Consider the following 15,562-nt stretch of genomic DNA (forward strand, 5'->3'; position numbering starts at 1 on the left):
AAACAACACACAAAAGCCCCACTCAAACAACAAACACAAACACCACTCAAAAGCACCACTCCAAAAAAAGACAAGCACCACTCAAACAACACACAAAAGCACCACTAAAGCAACACACACAAGCACCACTCAAACAACACACACAAACACCACTCAAACAAGACACAAAAGCACCACTCAAACAACACACACAAACACCACTCAAACAACACAGAAAACCACCACTCAAACAGCACACAAAAGCACCACTCAAACAACACTCAAAAGTACCACTCCAAAAACAGACAAGCACCACTCATACAACACACAAAAGCACCACTCAGACAACACACACAAGCACCACTCAAACAACACACACAAACACCACTCAAACAACACACAAAAGCACCACTCAAACAACACACACAAACGCCACTCCAAAAACACACAAGCACCACTCAAACAACACACAAAAGCACCACTCAAACAACACACACAAACACCACTCAAACAACACACAAAAGCAGCACTCAAACAACACACAAAGCACCACTCCAAAAACACACAAGCACCACTCAAACAACACACAAAAGCACCACTTAAACAACACACAAAAGCACCATTCCAAAAACACACAAGAACCACTCATACAACACACAAAAGCTCCACTCAAACAACACACACAAACACCACTCAAACAACACACAAAAGCACCACTCAAACAACACACAAAAGCACCACTGAAACAACACACACAAGCACCACTGAAACAACACACAAAAGCACCTTTCCAAAAACACACAAGCACCACTCAAACAACACACAAAAGCACCACTCATACAACACACACAAACACCACTCAAACAACACACAAAAACACCACTCCAAAAACACACAAGCACCACTCAAACAACACACAAAAGCACCACTCAAACAACACGCAAAAGCACCACTCCAAAAACACACAAGCACCACTCAAACACACAAAAGCACCACACAAACAACACACACAAACACCACTTAAACAACACACAAAAGCACCACTCAAACAACACACAAAAGCACCACTCCAAAAACACACAAGCACAACTCAGACAACACCCAAAAGCACCACTCAAACAATACACAAAAGTACCATTCCAAAAACACACAAGCTCAACTCAAACAACACACAAAAGCTCCACTCAAACAACATACACAAACACCACTCAAACAACACACAAAAGCACCACTCAAACAACACACAAAAGGACCACTCCAAAAACACACAAGCACCACTCAAACAACACACAAAAGCACCACGCAAACAACACACAAAAGCACCATTCCAAAAACACACAAGCACCACTCAAACAATACACAAAAGCACCACTCAAACAACGCACACAAACACCACTCAAACAACACACAAAAGCACAACTCCAAAAACACACAAGCACCACTCAAACAACACACAAAAGCACCACTCAAACAACACACAAAAGCACCACTCCAAAAACACACAAAAGCACCACTCCAAAAACACACAAGCACCACTCAAACAACACACAAAAGCACCACTCCTAAAACACACAAGCACCACTCAGAGAACACACAAAAGCACCACTCAAACAACACACAAAAGCACCATTTCAAAAACACACAAGCACCACTCAAACAACACACAAAAGCACCACTCAAACAACACACACAAACACCACTCAAACAACACACAAAAGCACCACTCCAAAAACATACAAGCACCACTCAAACAACACACAAAAGCACCACTCAAACAACACACTCAAGCACCACTCAAACAACACACACAAACACCACTCAAACAACACACAAAAGCACCACTCAAACAACACACACAAACACCACTCAAACAACACACAAAAGCACCACTCCAAAAACACACAAAAGCACCACTCCAAAAACACACAAAAGCACCACTACAAAAACACACAAGCACCACTCAAACAACACACAAAAGCACCACTAAAACAACTCACACAAACACCACTCAAACAACACACAAAAGCACCACTCCAAAAACACACAAGCACCACTCAAACAACACACAAAAGCACCACTCAAACAACACACACAAACACCACTCAAACAACACACAAAAGCACCACTCAAACAACACACAATAGCACCACTCCAAAAACACACAAGCACCACTCAAACAACACACAAAAGCACCACTCAAACAACACGCAAAAGCACCACTCCAAAAACACACAAGCACCACTCAAACACACAAAAGCACCACTCAAACAACACACATAAACACCACTTAAACAACACACAAAAGCACCACTCAAACAACACACAAAAGCACCACTCAAACAACACACACAAACACCACTTAAACAACACACAAAAGCACCACTCAAACAACACACAAAGGCACCACTCCAAAAACACACAAGCACCATTCAGAGAACACACAAAAGCACCACTCAAACAACACACAAATGTACCATTCCAAAAACACACAAGCACCACTCAAACAACACACAAAAGCACCACTCAAACAACACACACAAACACCACTCAAAAGCACCACTCCAAAAACAGACAAGCACCACTCAAACAACACACAAAAGCACCACTAAAGCAACACACACAAGCACCACTCAAACAACACACACAAACATCACTCAAACAACACACAAAAGCACCACTCAAACAACACACACAAGCACCACTCAAACAACACACACAAACAACACTCAAAAGTACCACTCCAAAAACAGACAAGCACCACTCATACAACACACAAAAGCACCACTCAGACAACTCACACAAGCACCACTCAAACAACACACACAAACACCACTCAAACAACACACAAAAGCACCACTCAAACAACACACACAAATGCCACTCCAAAAACACACAAGCACCACTCAAACAACACACAAAAGCACCACTCAAACAACACACACAAACACCACTCAAACAACACACAAAAGCACCACTCCAAAAACACACAAGCCCAACTCAAACAACACACAAAAGCACCACTTAAACAACACACAAAAGCACCATTCCAAAAACACAAGAACCACTCAAACAACACACAAAAGCTCCACTCAAACAACACACACAAATACCACTCAAACAACACACAAAAGCACCACTCAAACAACACACAAAAGCACCACTCAAACAACACACACAAGCACCACTGAAACAACACACAAAAGCACCACTCAAACAACACACACAAACACCACTCAAACAACACACAAAACCACCACTCAAACAGCACACAAAAGCACCACTCAAACAACACTCAAAAGTACCACTCCAAAAACAGACAAGCACCACTCATACAACACACAAAAGCACCACTCAGACAACTCACACAAGCACCACTCAAACAACACACACAAACACCACTCAAACAACACACAAAAGCACCACTCAAACAACACACACAAATGCCACTCCAAAAACACACAAGCACGACTCAAACAACACACAAAAGCACCACTCAAACAACACACACAAACAACACTCAAACAACACACAAAAGCACCACTCAAACAACACACAAAAGCACCACTCCAAAAACACACAAGCACCACTCAAACAACACACAAAAGCACCACTTAAACAACACACAAAAGCACCATTCCAAAAACACACAAGAACCACTCAAACAACACACAAAAGCTCCACTCAAACAACACACACAAACACCACTCAAACAACACACAAAAGCACCACTCAAACAACACACAAAAGCACCACTCAAACAACACACACAAGCACCACTGAAACAACACACAAAAGCACCACTCAAACAACACACAAAAGCACCATTCCAAAAACACACAAGCACCACTCAAACAGCACACAAAAGCACCACTCAAACAACACACACAAACACCACTCCAAAAACACACAAGCACCACTCAAACAACACACAAAAGCTCCACTCAAACAACACACACAAACACCACTCAAACAACACACAAAAGCACCACTCAAACAACACACAAAAGCACCACTCCAAAAGCACACAAGCACCACTCAAACAACACACAAATGCACCACTCAAACAACACACAAAAGCACCATTCCAAAAACACACAAGCAACACTCAAACAACACACAAAAGCACCACTCAAACAACACACACAAGCACCACTCAAACAACACACAAAAGCACCACTCAAACAACACACAAAAGCACCATTCCAAAAACACACAAGCACCACTCAAACAACACACAAAAGCTACACTCAAACAACACACATAAACACCACTCAAACAACACACAAAAGCACCACTCAAACAACACACAAAAGCACCACTCCAAAAACACACAAGCACCACTCAAACAACACACAAAAGCACCACTCAAACAACACACAAAAGCATCATTCCAAAAACACACAAGCACCTCTCAAACAACACAGAAAAGAACCGCTCAAACAACACACACAAACACCACTGAAACAACACACAAAAGCACCACTCCAAAAACACACAAGCACCACTCAAACAACACACAAAAGCACCACTCAAACAACACACACAAACACCACTTAAACAACACACAAAAGCACCACTCAAACAACACACAAAGGCACCACTCCAAAAACACACAAGCACCATTCAGAGAACACACAAAAGCACCACTCAAACAACACACAAATGTACCATTCCAAAAACACACAAGCACCACTCAGAGAACACACAAAAGCACCACTCAAACAACATACAAAAGTACCATTCCAAAAACACACAAGCACCACTCAAACAACACACAAAAGCCCCACTCAAACAACAAACACAAACACCACTCAAAAGCACCACTCCAAAAAAAGACAAGCACCACTCAAACAACACACAAAAGCACCACTAAAGCAACACACACAAGCACCACTCAAACAACACACACAAACACCACTCAAACAAGACACAAAAGCACCACTCAAACAACACACACAAACACCACTCAAACAACACAGAAAACCACCACTCAAACAGCACACAAAAGCACCACTCAAACAACACTCAAAAGTACCACTCCAAAAACAGACAAGCACCACTCATACAACACACAAAAGCACCACTCAGACAACACACACAAGCACCACTCAAACAACACACACAAACACCACTCAAACAACACACAAAAGCACCACTCAAACAACACACACAAACGCCACTCCAAAAACACACAAGCACCACTCAAACAACACACAAAAGCACCACTCAAACAACACACACAAACACCACTCAAACAACACACAAAAGCAGCACTCAAACAACACACAAAGCACCACTCCAAAAACACACAAGCACCACTCAAACAACACACAAAAGCACCACTTAAACAACACACAAAAGCACCATTCCAAAAACACACAAGAACCACTCATACAACACACAAAAGCTCCACTCAAACAACACACACAAACACCACTCAAACAACACACAAAAGCACCACTCAAACAACACACAAAAGCACCACTGAAACAACACACACAAGCACCACTGAAACAACACACAAAAGCACCTTTCCAAAAACACACAAGCACCACTCAAACAACACACAAAAGCACCACTCATACAACACACACAAACACCACTCAAACAACACACAAAAACACCACTCCAAAAACACACAAGCACCACTCAAACAACACACAAAAGCACCACTCAAACAACACGCAAAAGCACCACTCCAAAAACACACAAGCACCACTCAAACACACAAAAGCACCACACAAACAACACACACAAACACCACTTAAACAACACACAAAAGCACCACTCAAACAACACACAAAAGCACCACTCCAAAAACACACAAGCACAACTCAGACAACACCCAAAAGCACCACTCAAACAATACACAAAAGTACCATTCCAAAAACACACAAGCTCAACTCAAACAACACACAAAAGCTCCACTCAAACAACATACACAAACACCACTCAAACAACACACAAAAGCACCACTCAAACAACACACAAAAGGACCACTCCAAAAACACACAAGCACCACTCAAACAACACACAAAAGCACCACGCAAACAACACACAAAAGCACCATTCCAAAAACACACAAGCACCACTCAAACAATACACAAAAGCACCACTCAAACAACGCACACAAACACCACTCAAACAACACACAAAAGCACAACTCCAAAAACACACAAGCACCACTCAAACAACACACAAAAGCACCACTCAAACAACACACAAAAGCACCACTCCAAAAACACACAAAAGCACCACTCCAAAAACACACAAGCACCACTCAAACAACACACAAAAGCACCACTCCTAAAACACACAAGCACCACTCAGAGATCACACAAAAGCACCACTCAAACAACACACAAAAGCACCATTTCAAAAACACACAAGCACCACTCAAACAACACACAAAAGCACCACTCAAACAACACACACAAACACCACTCAAACAACACACAAAAGCACCACTCCAAAAACATACAAGCACCACTCAAACAACACACAAAAGCACCACTCAAACAACACACTCAAGCACCACTCAAACAACACACACAAACACCACTCAAACAACACACAAAATCACCACTCAAACAACACACACAAACACCACTCAAACAACACACAAAAGCACCACTCAAACAACACACAAAAGCACCACTCCAAAAACACACAAAAGCACCACTCCAAAAACACACAAAAGCACCACTACAAAAACACACAAGCACCACTCAAACAACACACAAAAGCACCACTAAAACAACTCACACAAACACCACTCAAACAACACACAAAAGCACCACTCCAAAAACACACAAGCACCACTCAAACAACACACAAAAGCACCACTCAAACAACACACACAAACACCACTCAAACAACACACAAAAGCACCACTGAAACAACACACACAAGCACCACTGAAACAACACACAAAAGCACCTTTCCAAAAACACACAAGCACCACTCAAACAACACACAAAAGCACCACTCATACAACACACACAAACACCACTCAAACAACACACAAAAACACCACTCCAAAAACACACAAGCACCACTCAAACAACACACAAAAGCACCACTCAAACAACACGCAAAAGCACCACTCCAAAAACACACAAGCACCACTCAAACACACAAAAGCACCACACAAACAACACACACAAACACCACTTAAACAACACACAAAAGCACCACTCAAACAACACACAAAAGCACCACTCCAAAAACACACAAGCACAACTCAGACAACACCCAAAAGCACCACTCAAACAATACACAAAAGTACCATTCCAAAAACACACAAGCTCAACTCAAACAACACACAAAAGCTCCACTCAAACAACATACACAAACACCACTCAAACAACACACAAAAGCACCACTCAAACAACACACAAAAGGACCACTCCAAAAACACACAAGCACCACTCAAACAACACACAAAAGCACCACGCAAACAACACACAAAAGCACCATTCCAAAAACACACAAGCACCACTCAAACAATACACAAAAGCACCACTCAAACAACGCACACAAACACCACTCAAACAACACACAAAAGCACAACTCCAAAAACACACAAGCACCACTCAAACAACACACAAAAGCACCACTCAAACAACACACAAAAGCACCACTCCAAAAACACACAAAAGCACCACTCCAAAAACACACAAGCACCACTCAAACAACACACAAAAGCACCACTCCTAAAACACACAAGCACCACTCAGAGAACACACAAAAGCACCACTCAAACAACACACAAAAGCACCATTTCAAAAACACACAAGCACCACTCAAACAACACACAAAAGCACCACTCAAACAACACACACAAACACCACTCAAACAACACACAAAAGCACCACTCCAAAAACATACAAGCACCACTCAAACAACACACAAAAGCACCACTCAAACAACACACTCAAGCACCACTCAAACAACACACACAAACACCACTCAAACAACACACAAAAGCACCACTCAAACAACACACACAAACACCACTCAAACAACACACAAAAGCACAACTCAAACAACACACAAAAGCACCACTCCAAAAACACACAAAAGCACCACTCCAAAAACACACAAAAGCACCACTACAAAAACACACAAGCACCACTCAAACAACACACAAAAGCACCACTAAAACAACTCACACAAACACCACTCAAACAACACACAAAAGCACCACTCCAAAAACACACAAGCACCACTCAAACAACACACAAAAGCACCACTCAAACAACACACACAAACACCACTCAAACAACACACAAAAGCACCACTCAAACAACACACAATAGCACCACTCCAAAAACACACAAGCACCACTCAAACAACACACAAAAGCACCACTCAAACAACACGCAAAAGCACCACTCCAAAAACACACAAGCACCACTCAAACACACAAAAGCACCACTCAAACAACACACATAAACACCACTTAAACAACACACAAAAGCACCACTCAAACAACACACAAAAGCACCACTACAAAAACACACAAGCATCACTCAGAGATCACACAAAAGCACCACTCAAACAACACACAAAAGTACCATTCCAAAAACACACAAGCACCACTCAAACACACAAAAGCACCACTCAAGCAACACAAACAAACACCACTCAAACAACACACAAAAGCACCACTCCAAAAACAGACAAGCACCACTCAAACAACACACAAAAGTACCACTCAAACAACACACACAAGCACCACTCAAACAACACACACAAACACCACTCAAACAACACACAAAAGCACCACTCAAACAACACACAAGAGCACCACTCCAAAAACACACAAAAGCACAACTCCAAATACACACAAGCACCACTCAAACAACACACAAAATCTCCACTCAAACAACACACACAAACACCACTCAAACAACACACAAAAGCACCATTCAACCAACACACAAAAGCACCACTCCAAAAACATACAAGCACCACTCAAACAACACACAAAAGCACCACTCAAACAACACACTCAAGCACCACTCCAAAAACACACAAGAGCACCACTCCAAAAACACACAAAAGCACCACTACAAAAACACACAAGCACCACTCAAACAACACACAAAAGCACCACTAAAACAACTCACACAAACACCACTCAAACAACACACAAAAGCACCACACCAAAAACACACAAGCACCACTCAAACAACACACAAAAGCACCACTCAAACAACACACACAAACACCACTCAAACAACACACAAAAGCACCACTCAAACAACACACAAAAGCACCACTCCAAAAACACACAAGCACCACTCAAACAACACACAAAAGCACCACTCAAACAACACGCAAAAGCACAACTCCAAAAACACACAAGCACCACTCAAACACACAAAAGCACCACTCAAACAACACACATAAACACCACTTAAACAACACACAAAAGCACCACTCAAACAACACACAAAAGTACCATTCCAAAAACACACAAGCACCACTCAAACACACAAAAGCACCACTCAAGCAACACAAACAAACACCACTCAAACAACACACAAAAGCACCACTCCAAAAACAGACAAGCACCACTCAAACAACACACAAAAGTACCACTCAAACAACACACACAAGCACCACTCAAACAACACACACAAACACCACTCAAACAACACACAAAAGCACCACTCAAACAACACACAAGAGCACCACTCCAAAAACACACAAAAGCACAACTTCAAATACACACAAGCACCACTCAAACAACACACAAAATCTCCACTCAAACAACACACACAAACACCACTCAAACAACACACAAAAGCACCATTCAACCAACACACAAAAGCACCACTCCAAAAACATACAAGCACCACTCAAACAACACACAAAAGCACCACTCAAACAACACACTCAAGCACCACTCCAAAAACACACAAGAGCACCACTCCAAAAACACACAAAAGCACCACTACAAAAACACACAAGCACCACTCAAACAACACACAAAAGCACCACTAAAACAACTCACACAAACACCACTCAAACAACACACAAAAGCACCACTCCAAAAACACACAAGCACCACTCAAACAACACACAAAAGCACCACTCAAACAACACACACAAACACCACTCAAACAACACACAAAAGCACCACTCAAACAACACACAAAAGCACCACTCCAAAAACACACAAGCACCACTCAAACAACACACAAAAGCACCACTCAAACAACACGCAAAAGCACAACTCCAAAAACACACAAGCACCACTCAAACACACAAAAGCACCACTCAAACAACACACATAAACACCACTTAAACAACACACAAAAGCACCACTCAAACAACACACAAAAGCACCACTACAAAAACACACAAGCACCACTCAGAGATCACACAAAAGCACCACTCAAACAACACACAAAAGCACCATTTCAAAAACACACAAGCACCACTCAAACAACACACAAAAGCACCACTCAAACAACACACACAAACACCACTCAAACAACACACAAAAGCACCACTCCAAAAACATACAAGCACCACTCAAACAACACACAAAAGCACCACTCAAACAACACACTCAAGCACCACTCAAACAACACACACAAACACCACTCAAACAACACACAAAATCACCACTCAAACAACACACACAAACACCACTCAAACAACACACAAAAGCACCACTCAAACAACACACAAAAGCACCACTCCAAAAACACACAAAAGCACCACTCCAAAAACACACAAAAGCACCACTACAAAAACACACAAGCACCACTCAAACAACACACAAAAGCACCACTAAAACAACTCACACAAACACCACTCAAACAACACACAAAAGCACCACTCCAAAAACACACAAGCACCACTCAAACAACACACAAAAGCACCACTCAAACAACACACACAAACACCACTCAAACAACACACAAAAGCACCACTCAAACAACACACACAAACACCACTCAAACAACACACAAAAGCACCACTCAAACAACACACAATAGCACCACTCCAAAAACACACAAGCACCACTCAAACAACACACAAAAGCACCACTCAAACAACACGCAAAAGCACCACTCCAAAAACACACAAGCACCACTCAAACACACAAAAGCACCACTCAAACAACACACATAAACACCACTTAAACAACACACAAAAGCACCACTCAAACAACACACAAAAGCACCACTACAAAAACACACAAGCACCACTCAGAGATCACACAAAAGCACCACTCAAACAACACACAAAAGTACCATTCCAAAAACACACAAGCACCACTCAAACACACAAAAGCACCACTCAAGCAACACAAACAAACACCACTCAAACAACACACAAAAGCACCACTCCAAAAACAGACAAGCACCACTCAAACAACACACAAAAGTACCACTCAAACAACACACACAAGCACCACTCAAACAACACACACAAACACCACTCAAACAACACACAAAAGCACCACTCAAACAACACACAAGAGCACCACTCCAAAAACACACAAAAGCACAACTCCAAATACACACAAGCACCACTCAAACAACACACAAAATCTCCACTCAAACAACACACACAAACACCACTCAAACAACACACAAAAGCACCATTCAACCAACACACAAAAGCACCACTCCAAAAACATACAAGCACCACTCAAACAACACACAAAAGCACCACTCAAACAACACACTCAAGCACCACTCAAACAACACACACAAACACCACTCAAACAACACACAAAAGCACCACTCAAACAACACACACAAACACCACTCAAACAACACACAAAAGCACCATTCAAACAACACACAAAAGCACCACTCCAAAAACACACAAGAGCATCACTCCAAAAACACACAAAAGCACCACTACAAAAACACACAAGCACCACTCAAACAACACACAAAAGCACCACTAAAACAACTCACACAAACACCACTCAAACAACACACAAAAGCACCACTCCAAAAACACACAAGCACCACTCAAACAACACACAAAAGCACCACTCAAACAACACACACAAACACCACTCAAACAACACACAAAAGCACCACTCAAACAACACACAAAAGCACCACTCCAAAAACACACAAGCACCACTCAAACAACACACAAAAGCACCACTCAAACAACACGCAAAAGCACCACTCCAAAAACACACAAGCACCACTCAAACACACAAAAGCACCACTCAAACAACACACATAAACACCACTTAAACAACACACAAAAGCACCACTCAAACAACACACAAAAGCACCACTACAAAAACACACAAGCACCACTCAGAGATCACACAAAAGCACCACTCAAACAACACACAAAAGTACCATTCCAAAAACACACAAGCACCACTCAAACACACAAAAGCACCACTCAAGCAACACAAACAAACACCACTCAAACAACACACAAAAGCACCACTCCAAAAACAGACAAGCACCACTCAAACAACACACAAAAGCACCACTCAAACAACACACAAAAGCACCACTCAAACAACACACATAAGCACCACTCAAACAACACACAAAAGCACCACTCAAACAACACACAAGAGCACCACTCCAAAAACACACAAAAGCACAACTCCAAATACACACAAGCACCACTCAAACAACACACAAAATCTCCACTCAAACAACACACACAAACACCACTCAAACAACACACAAAAGCACCACTCAACCAACACACAAAAGCACCACTCCAAAAACACACAAGCACCACTCAAACAACACACAAATGCACCACTCAAACAACACACAAAAGCACCATTCCAAAAACACACATGCACCACTCAAACAACACACAAAAGCACCACTCAAACAACACACACAAACACCACTCAAACAACACACAAAAGCACCACTCCAAAAACACACAAGCACCACTCAAACAACACACAAAAGCACCACTCAAACAACACACAAGCACCACTCAAACAACACACAAAAGCACCACTCAAACAACACACACAAACACCACTCAAACAACACACAAAAGCACCACTCAAACAACACACAAAAGCACCACTCCAAAAACACACAAGCACCACTCAAACAACACACAAAAGCACCACTCAAAAAACACATAAAATCCCCATTCCAAAAACACACAAGCACCACTCAAACAACACACAAAAGCACCACTTAAACAACACACAAAAGCTCCATTCCAAAAACACACAAGAACCACTCAAACAACACACAAAAGCTCCACTCAAACAACACACACAAACACCACTCAAACAACACACAAAAGCACCACTCAAACAACACACAAAAGCACCACTCAAACAACACACACAAGCACCACTGAAACAACACACAAAAGCACCACTCAAACAACACACAAAAGCACCATTCCAAAAACACACAAGCACCACTCAAACAACACACAAAAGCACAACTCAAACAACACACACAAACACCACTCCAAAAACACACAAGCACCACTCAAACAACACACAAAAGCACCACTCAAACAACACGCAAAAGCACCACTCCAAAAACACACAAGCACCACTCAAACATACAAAAGCACCACTCAAACAACACACACAAACACCACTTAAACAACACACAAAAGCACCACTCAAACAGCACACAAAAGCACCACTCCAAAAACACACAAGCACAACTCAGACAACACACAAAAGCACCACTCAAACAACACACAAAAGTACCATTCCAAAAACACACAAGCACCACTCAAACAACACACAAAAGCACAACTCAAACAACACACAAAAGCACAACTCAAACAACACACAAAAGCACCACTCCAAAAACACACAAAAGCACCACTCCAAAAACACACAAGCACAACTCAAGCAACACACAAAAGCTCCACTCAAACAACATACACAAACACCACTCAAACAACACACAAAAGCAACACTCAAACAACACACAAAAGCACCACTCCAAAAACACACAAGCACCACTCAAACAACACACAAAAGCACCACTCAAACAACACACAAAAGCACCATTCCAAAAACACACGAACACCACACAAACAATACACAAAAGCACAACTCAAACATCGCACACAAACACCACTCAAACAACACACAAAAGCACCACTCCAAAAACACACAAGCACCACTCAAACAACACACAAAAGCACCACTCAAACAACACACTCAAGCACCACTCAAACAACACACACAAACACCACTCAAACAACACACAAAAGCACCACTCAAACAACACACACAAACACCACTCAAACAACACACAAAAGCACCACTCAAACAACACACAAAAGCACCACTCCAAAAACACACAAAAGCACCACTCCAAAAACACACAAAAGCACCACTACAAAAACACACAAGCACCACTCAAACAACACACAAAAGCACCACTAAAACAACTCACACAAACACCACTCAAACAACACACAAAAGCACCACTCCAAAAACACACAAGCACCACTCAAACAACACACAAAAGCACCACTCAAACAACACACACAAACACCACTCAAACAACACACAAAAGCACCACTCAAACAACACACAAAAGCACCACTCCAAAAACACACAAGCACCACTCAAACAACACACAAAAGCACCACTCAAACAACACGCAAAAGCACCACTCCAAAAACACACAAGCACCACTCAAACACACAAAAGCACCACTCAAACAACACACATAAACACCACTTAAACAACACACAAAAGCACCACTCAAACAACACACAAAAGCACCACTACAAAAACACACAAGCACCACTCAGAGATCACACAAAAGCACCACTCAAACAACACACAAAAGTACCATTCCAAAAACACACAAGCACCACTCAAACACACAAAAGCACCACTCAAGCAACACAAACAAACACCACTCAAACAACACACAAAAGCACCACTCCAAAAACAGACAAGCACCACTCAAACAACACACAAAAGCACCACTCAAACAACACACAAAAGCACCACTCAAACAACACACATAAGCACCACTCAAACAACACACAAAAGCACCACTCAAACAACACACAAGAGCACCACTCCAAAAACACACAAAAGCACAACTCCAAATACACACAAGCACCACTCAAACAACACACAAAATCTCCACTCAAACAACACACACAAACACCACTCAAACAACACACAAAAGCACCACTCAACCAACACACAAAAGCACCACTCCAAAAACACACAAGCACCACTCAAACAACACACAAATGCACCACTCAAACAACACACAAAAGCACCATTCCAAAAACACACATGCACCACTCAAACAACACACAAAAGCACCACTCAAACAACACACACAAACACCACTCAAACAACACACAAAAGCACCACTCCAAAAACACACAAGCACCACTCAAACAACACACAAAAGCACCACTCAAACAACACACAAGCACCACTCAAACAACACACAAAAGCACCACTCAAACAACACACACAAACACCACTCAAACAACACACAAAAGCACCACTCAAACAACACACAAAAGCACCACTCCAAAAACACACAAGCACCACTCAAACAACACACAAAAGCACCACTCAAAAAACACA

The sequence above is a fragment of the Taudactylus pleione genome, unplaced genomic scaffold, assembly GCF_031769625.1.
Source record: "Taudactylus pleione unplaced genomic scaffold, aTauple2 ptg000028l, whole genome shotgun sequence".
NCBI classification, from domain to species: Eukaryota; Metazoa; Chordata; class Amphibia; order Anura; family Myobatrachidae; genus Taudactylus; species Taudactylus pleione.